The 9,046-nt window shown below is 37.9% G+C and overlaps 1 long non-coding RNA gene across 1 annotated transcript; it reads right to left on the bottom strand.

The window, feature by feature from the left end:
* Positions 1 to 438: 438 nt before the first annotated feature.
* On the bottom strand, positions 439 to 7,052 carry LOC124628971 (uncharacterized). Its single transcript, XR_008398033.1, has 2 exons — positions 4,444 to 7,052; positions 439 to 1,031 (listed from the first exon to the last, which is right to left on the bottom strand). It is a non-coding gene; the product is annotated as an uncharacterized LOC124628971 (long non-coding RNA).
* Positions 7,053 to 9,046: the final 1,994 nt, after the last annotated feature.

Genomic DNA, 9,046 nt, shown 5'->3' with positions numbered 1-9,046 from the left:
CAAATATAGTAATAATATGTCTGTCGTTATAGTGATTAGAAGATTCAAAGCTTTATTTCTTGTGTGTGTGTGTGTGTGTGTGTGTGTGTGTGTGTGTGTGTGTGTGTGTGTGTGTGTTTTTGAAGCAGCTGGTCATAAACTTGCAGATGAATTCCACTATCAAGTTCAGACAGGATCATTCAGGGTTAAGAGACATAGAGAGACAGTGAGAGAGAGACAGAGAGAGAGTGTCATACTCACACACACACACACACACACACACACACACACACACACACACACACACACACACACACACGCACCTGTGGCACTATTGTGAGACTGTGTAGGGGGGTGCTCACACTGACAGATAACCTGTTTTTCATTGTGCGTGCGTGTGTGTGTGTGTGTGTGTGTGTGCATGAGAGAGAGAGAGAGACACTCTATCACACACACACACACACACACACACACACACACACACGCACACACCTGTGGCGTTTTTGTGAGAGATTGTGTGTAGGGGTACTCTCACTGACAGATAACTTGTTTTTCATATTGTGTGTGTGTGTGTGTGTGTGTGTGTGTGTGTGTGTGTGTGTGTGTGTGTGTGGTTTACTACTATGACCCTTGACCTCTGGTGACCTTTGTGTGTCAGGTGCAGTGTGTAACCTGGGCTGCTAGTGTGGGAACTTGTTCTCATTTTATTTCTCACTCTTTCTCTCTCTCTCTCTCTTTTTCACACACACACACACACACACACACACACACACGCATGTCAGAGGTCAGTCATTCTCGAGGGAAAGATCAAAATCTCGGTCTCTATCCAACAGTCCACATCATTATGCAGGTGGTTACTGATACAGCGGTGTGTGTGTGTGTGTGTGTGTGTGTGTGTGTGTGTGTGTGTGTGTGTGTGTGTGTGAGAGAGAGAGAGAGAGAGAGAGAGAGAGAGAGAGTTGGACCTCAGGCAGGCAATGACACACTGTGGCATGTGCTGTAATTGCTGCATGGTTGACATCTGTTCCTCTCGACTCTCCCGTCTTCAACACCTACACACACACACACACACACACACACACACACACACACTCGGTTTGGCCCTCAGAATGGTATTTCCGTATCTCTTGGGAAGTTTGGTCCTCACAAAGTCTAAAAACCTAACACTTCAGAAAGTTGTTGCAACATGCGCACACACACACACACACACACACACACACATGTTTGGTTTTCTCAAACCTCTAAAAACCTGCATCAAAACACAAATATCACACACATGGCTCTCTCTCTCACTCTCTCTCAGTTCTCAGGTATTTCCATAACTTTTGGGACAACTGGTTCTCACAAACTCCGAAAAAACCCCTCACACACTTGTCCGGTATTCCCATCACTATGGGGACATTTGGTCCCCACATACACCATGAACATGCACCATAAAAACATTCCAAATGAATACATATCTACAGCTGTGGATTTTACCAACACACTCCCCTTGTGAGGACCTTCCACTGTTCCACTGATATAATAATTCATCTAGCTCAGACTCCTAAATCGAACCTTTAACCTTAACCTCAGTAACTAAAAAGACACCACAAGGTCAAAAACAGTCAGATATTCCCGTCCTTGTGCGGACTTTCAGTCCTCACCCCAAAGTAAAAACACGATGAGTTTCTTGGACGTTCCACAACGTTAAATGTTAAATAAAAAGCAGACGCAAACCTATGACCTATAACCATTAAATTCTTAATTATTTAAGTGGACAGAGTCTCTCGATTGTGGTTTTCTCTGTGAAACGGACTTGTTGCGCAAGTTTTTCTTTTTCTTTTCTGTTTATATTCCTGGTAAACCGAGGACTCATCTCTGAAAGACTGCAATACTGAAATCTACATGCGAGTGTGGTGTGAAAAGCTTCCTGTGCTGATTCCAGTCAGCTGTGATCTGCCCACACACACACACACACACACACACACACACACACACACACACCATACCAACACTACACACACATATGCCCACAGTACACACACAATACACACTGTACACACACAGTACACACATAGTACGCACTGTACACACGCAGTACACACATAGTACGCACTGTACACACGCAGTACACACGTAGTACGCACTGTACACACGCAGTACACACATAGTACGCACTGTACACACACAGTACATGGCTCTCACTGCCCCAGACTTCCTGTCTTCCCCTCATTAACTGTAAACGAGCTCTGAGTCACATCCCTCCATTTCTTCCAGTTACACTGACAACACCAGGATACAAATCTCACAGGACCGACCGGGGGGATTTCCACTCTTTTATACACACACACACACACACACACACACACACCCATACCCATGTGGTACTGATTGTGACAGTAGGCAACTTTCCTATTCGAGCGATCTGAACGACGGATACGACAATCGTTCGTATTATTCCTACGAACATCAACAAGACGGCGTGAGTTTCCGCCTCCCGCCGGATACGATCTGCGTCTTTACGCGTGTAGTATACCATACAAAACGTTAAAGATGCACTGAAGATCCGATCGATACGCTTCAATCCATCGCTGATCCGATCCGATCCGATCAGTTTAATCACCGGCGCAGTGTGATTCAGATTCGGGTTAACGTGTTCTGATGTCTCGTTGTGCGACGCTAATTTCTGCGTAGCTATTACGTTAACTGTCTTACTGAATAGTTCAAAGAAATACAATTTTGGACATGCACGTCTGTCAGGACCGCCTACTGTTCCACTGACATAATTGTTAATTCAGCCGAATAAAATGCAACGCAACACCTAAACGTAACTGAAAGGAAATCTTAAATGAAAATTGGCACGTTTTCCTCATGCGGATGAGTCAGATGTCCCCACAAGGTTCAAACTGATATAAAAACATGCCCATTAACTCACATACTTTGTGGATGTTCTGCAACATTAAATGTAACTATAAACATTAAAAAAAAAAATGATGTCATTCTTTAATAAAGAAAAATTGTAATTGTTTGAGTATAAGATGAATAGGACAAGTTATTAATGTTACTGTCCAGCTATTTGGCTAACTGTACAGCTAATTAGCATGTTACTAGCTAGCTACTGAATAAGCACGAATACCGCAAATATACAGTATGAGCAGTAACTTGTGTTTTTCTCCGTGAGGCAATATCTAAAGATCACATTTTGCTAAAATGTTGCCGACTCGGTGTTGTGTATCTGGGTTGCAGTGTAGCTGTCTCGTATTAGCATAGCTAATGTTTTGACCTGTTGCATGTTTATCCGCAGACTCTGCTTCAGTTAACTTCGTTGCTCCATGACGACTTTGTAAGAATTTTATTTTATTAAGATTCCTCACTCACCTTTTCCTGAATGCGACGTATTTCCAATAAGTTTTCATTTAAGACTCTCGGTTTTTAACCATTTTTACTTTCCGATTTGAACCATATCTGTATCCCAGCTGGGTGAATCCACGCGGCCGTACCGGGCACGGTTGGGATTTCTAATTCGGTGTCAGTTTCATGACAAATTTAAAAGCTGAACGATAGAAAATGACGGCTACACTACGGAAAGCAATGATTAGTTTAGTAAAAATATATAACCTGCCTGCGTTGAAAGAGCAGTTTCTTGTGAGTTCCATGTGATCGATTGCTTTATTTCTGCAGCAGATGGGTTCGGATGTTCAGTGCGGAGATTTGGTAAGAAATTTGGAAATGTCCACATTTGCTTAGAATGTTATGCAATGATGGAACAGTGAGAAGTGGCAAAAAAAACCAAAACTATTCACCGTTTGAGAGAAAAAACATGAGATTCTTGATCGAGGTGTGTAAACAACTGTTTAATACGCAAAATTTCATTGTACAGCCATGTTGTACGTGACATTTTATATATAGTAGCATAGCATAGCATAGTAACGTAAGATCGTTATAGTAAGACTAGTAATAGATCAGATTAGTATTAGTGTAGATTGGATCCTGTAATAAAACAGCATCGTACACACATAATAAAATAATACACTTCGTGGAATGCCAACAACGATTCACAATGATTCTCGCAAGAAGACAACAAACCCAAAACGTTCGAGAAAATCGACAAATGAAAATAAACCCGAGGCCTTATGAACTAGGAACTTCAAAAACGTCTGGAAGAACTAAAAGAACTTCTTGAAACAAAAAAGAACGTACGGTTCTGCAGTGATTTACGTGACGTGAATATACGTTTTTTTCTTCTTTAACATGGAAAGCAGAACTACTCCAGTTCAAGCGTTTTACACCTCAGATATATATATTAGCCCAAAAGAACAATTAAAAAAAAATAAAATAAAATTCTAGCAGGATGAGCACAAAGGCCTTTCGTCGAACGTTTTATTTTAATTAATGCGCAAACGATTGCATGAGAAACGCAACGCTCCGAATCTTTAATGACTTTGTGCTTTGCGTATTGCGGATATTTACATAAACACTCACCGTAACGGTGCTTTTCTCCTGACCCGCCATCTCTGCTTACACTAAAACACACAACACACACACACACACACACACACACACACACACACACTCCAACTGCAAGTGATGCAATTCTTTCCATTAATCATTAAAAGTAAGAAAGGAACTAGACCCAGTCTGAGCAGGAAATTTAACAAACGCATGAAAAAATATAAATTAAGTGCTTTAAAATACGTCAAATTTAATACATGCAAAAATACACAATGAAATGCGCTGAAAGTATAGTTTCAAATATCAAGTAAAGTTTCAAATATATTCTTTTAAAAAGCGCTTACATTTTAATTAACTTTATACTCAGTGTTTTAAAGTTTATGAATATTAATGAGGCTTTGATTTTATTCAAATTTTATACATCACTCCACACCGTGTGTTCTTACCACTGAATATACGGAAAATTAAAATGATCTCTCTTATTAAGGAGAAAAACAAACAAACAAACAAACAAATAGTCATTTTCTTTCTTTCATTTTTTCTTTCTTTCTTTTTTGTGATGGTTTTTGTACGCTACCCAGGATTCATGGAAATTCAGGATTCATGGTTTCCAAAATCTACATTTCTTTCTTTCTTTCTTTCTTTTTTCTCTTTTATTCTTGACTTATTTATTTATTTATTTATTTATTTATTTACAACCCCGATTCCAAAAAAAGTCGGGACACGCTGTAAATTGTCAATAAAAACAGAATGCAATGACTTGCAAATCTCATAAACCCAGATGTTAGTCACAACTGAACACAGAAAACACATCAAACGTTTAAACCGAGTCATTTTTGGAACCAAAAGAGTCGACTCTTCTTGGTGAGCTGAGTCAGATGAACTGACTCGCTGAAAAGACACGACATTCTCATCACTCTAAACTGCACACACTCATCTCTGGGCCATGTCTAATACAAAATGGATGTGTGTAATATTTTAAGGAGAATATGAGGTGATTTGGAATTTGATGGCCGCAACACGTCTCAAAAGAGTTGGGACGGGGGCAACAAAAGGCACATAAAAATCTTTATCTGTTTGTTTGTTTGTTTATAGTTATCTCATAGTACCTGGGATTCAAGAAAAAAAAACTTTCTTTAACTTAACTATTCTAAAAAATGAAAATAATATATACAAAAATAAATATAAATAAATGAGGAAAAAAAAATAAAATAAAAATTTTATTTGTTTAGAGTTCTCTCATCGTACCTGGGATTAAAGTAAAAATCTTTCTTTCTTAAACTTAACGAATCTGTCTGTCTGTCTGTCTGTCTGTCTGTCTGTCTATCTGTCTGTCTGTCTGTCTGTCTGTCTATCTACAGTAATTATTTCTTGTCTGCCTTCTTCCTTCCTTCCTTCCTTTCTTCCTTTACCTACTTAATTACTTTCTTACAGTAAGGGTTCATTATCCTATACTTGGATTCATTTAAAATTTGCCGTTCTTTCTTTCTTTTTTCTTTCATTGCTGACTTTTTTTCTTTATTTATTTGATTGTTTGTTTACTGACTGACTGACTAACAGTAAGGTTTTATTATCCTAACTTGGATTATTTGTTTTTCTTTCTTTCTTTCTTTCTTTCTTTCTTTCTTTCTTTCTTTCTTTCTTTCTTTCTTCCTTCCTTCCTTCCTTCACGATAAAATCTGTCTTTAACTTTTCTTCATGGAGGAATTATTAGTTTATTTTTATTTCAACAGTTTGGTTTAAATCCTAACTGACTCGTTGTTGACTATTATTGAATCTAATGTATAAATTAATGGAATTTAAAACGTATTTATTTGAATAAAATCCCAAAAGAACTCTATACATTTTCCTGAACCTGAACATGGGAACTTGTTCACAATGGACCTTTCAATACAGACGTCTTGTGGACATGTGAATAGTATTTGAACTTCATCGTACGTGCTCTGTGTGTGTGTGTGTGTGTGTGTGTGTGTGGAAAGAGAGAGAGAGAGAGAGAGGCTGATTTGGAGTGTGGTAGCACCTCCATCGATCACTCGTCCGTAGGGAGATCGCTTCATCCCCCAGTGACCTGCACCAATATGGACACTCCAATATTGTTCATTACACACAATATCCTAAGATGGCTAATTATTGTGAACAATCACCTACTTAATTAACCAATTATCCATGTGAGCAATCTCGCAGCTGGGCTAATCAATATCCACTTCCATTCCGTTAATGCAGTCTTTACCCCTTTACCTTCAGCTGACACATCGGCCGAGGCCATGAACCAATCACGGAGATCTATACGTGTATGTCCACCCTAGTGCTAACGCTAACCCGCTAACACCGGCGTATCGACTGAATCACTGAGGTCATAAACTTCTGCCCTACAACTGACTTCATGTTAAGTGATTTTTCTTTTCGTTTTTTTTTTTTTTTTTTTTTTTTTTTTTAAGTTTCCAAACTGAATGATCTTCCAGAAACAAAACAGAACAAAAACAAAAGCTTAAAGCTTGATTCTTTCTCCTGACACATAACATTTAGAAAAGAAGGAGAAATTGAAAAATGTCTGAATTTATAACTTTTTTTTTTTTTTTTTACTTTGAATGTGGAAAATATTTTTAGAGAAGCTTAGTGCCTTCGTTTTTTTTTTTTTTTTTTTTGGCTATGTAGTATTAGCTATTAGTTTTTTGCTAAGTTCCATTATGGCATTTTGTTGCCATATGGCAACAATGACATTTGATCATTTATTTAACAGAATACTCAAAATATATCAACTTGTTTAAATGACAAAAAAAATAATGTTAACGTAATGTCAAAGTGTATCTGTGTGTCTGTGTTTCTCTGTGTGTGTGTGTGTGTGTGTGTGTGTGTGTGTGTGTGTGTGAGACAGACCCAATCTGGCCTCCAGTCCTCAGGCTACTTCTACAAACGAGTGACCATCATCACCTCACACACATTCCACACCGCTCCGTCTCCGGAGTCATTATTATTCCTGAAGTCTTCATTAAGACCAGCACATTGTCCTCAGTGTGAGAATCGTTCTATAAACGTTATAAAAGCAGTAACGCGAGAACCTTCACTACAAACACGGATTAAAAAAGAAGACGTCCGAACCTATCGCACCGTACGGGTTCAGATCGACATTTATTTCTCAAAACGTTTCTCAAAAGAAGAAAAAAACAAATAGAAATCTTATAATTAGTTTATTATAATCTCAACATGAAGTGGAGTAAATAATTAAACGAATATTATTTAGATATTAGAGATATATATATTACACCTGTATTTGATTTTAATGCCATGGTTTATTTTATTTTCATTCATTAATGAAGACATTTTTTTTTTTTTTTAAAGATGTACTTTTTACAGTAGAAAAGATACACACACACACACACACACACACACACACACACACACACACACACACACTATATGGGAACTGATGGGAGTGTGTGAATTGAGCACATGAGGGTGTTTATGTTTGGTTTCGCTCCATTGAGCTTGTCGTGATAAAGATTGATATACGATGCCCTGCTTATGATGAGAGTGAAGAGACCAGAGCCTTCACACACACACACACACACACACACACACATATACGCACACACACACACACACACACACACACACACACACACATATACCGTGGTAGATGTGTGTCAGTTAGAAGCCAGGCGAGGGAAGAGGGAAACCCTCATCACTTTCATTAGTGTGTTAAACAACAGAGAAACTTTCCCACAGGACCAGTCATACACACACATACACACACACACACACACACACACACACACACACACACACACACGTGTATTCCATTTAGGTCAAAGTAACCAATCTAAAGTTTATACTAAATGATTTTAGTAGTCGGCTAAATTGATATCAAATGACGTTTATATATATATATATATATATATATATATATATATATATATATATATATATAGTATTTTTATTATTATGTAAAGAAAGAAAATAAGTGAATAAATCCCTCATAAATGAATTAGGGATAAATTTATCAATTTAAATTGTTAAAAGCGCTATGAGAATAAAACTGAATTGAACCGAATTGAATATATAATGTACACGAACTGAATTGATGAATTAATCAGAGTAAATAAATAAATACTTAATAATAATAATAATAATAATAATAATAATAATAATAATAATAGGAAATTAATTCATTAACTGCGAAAGAAAGAAAGAAAGAAAGAAAGAAAGATTGCTAACAACAAAAACAATAATAAAAGCGTCTCTGTTATGACGCCACGGTGGGTGAAAAGAACAGGAACTGTAATAACATGACGTGTAAAAAATAAACAAACACAATGAAATAAAATAAAAAGAAAGAGAATCCTGATGATGCGCGAATGAGAAGACTGCGAGTGTTGAAATAAATGTGGTAGAAGTTTCGTATTTTCTGAATAGTCCAGGTTGTAATGATCATTAATCACATGCAGAGGAATAGCACTCGATCCAGCACAGACTCTTACTCTGCGTTTTATTTGGTTCGCTCTGGGTCACTGATCGGAAGGTCGGGGGTTCGAGCCCCAGCACTGCCAGGCTGCCACTGTTGGGCCCGTGAGCAAGGCCCTTAACCCTGTCTGCTCCAGGGGGCGCTGTATCGTGGCTGACCCTGCGCTCTGAC

This window comes from Ictalurus punctatus, chromosome 15 (assembly GCF_001660625.3).
Source record: "Ictalurus punctatus breed USDA103 chromosome 15, Coco_2.0, whole genome shotgun sequence".
Classification (NCBI taxonomy): Eukaryota; Metazoa; Chordata; class Actinopteri; order Siluriformes; family Ictaluridae; genus Ictalurus; species Ictalurus punctatus.
Note: the sequence above shows the minus strand (reverse complement) of the source record. Positions and strands in the feature narration are given on the sequence as shown.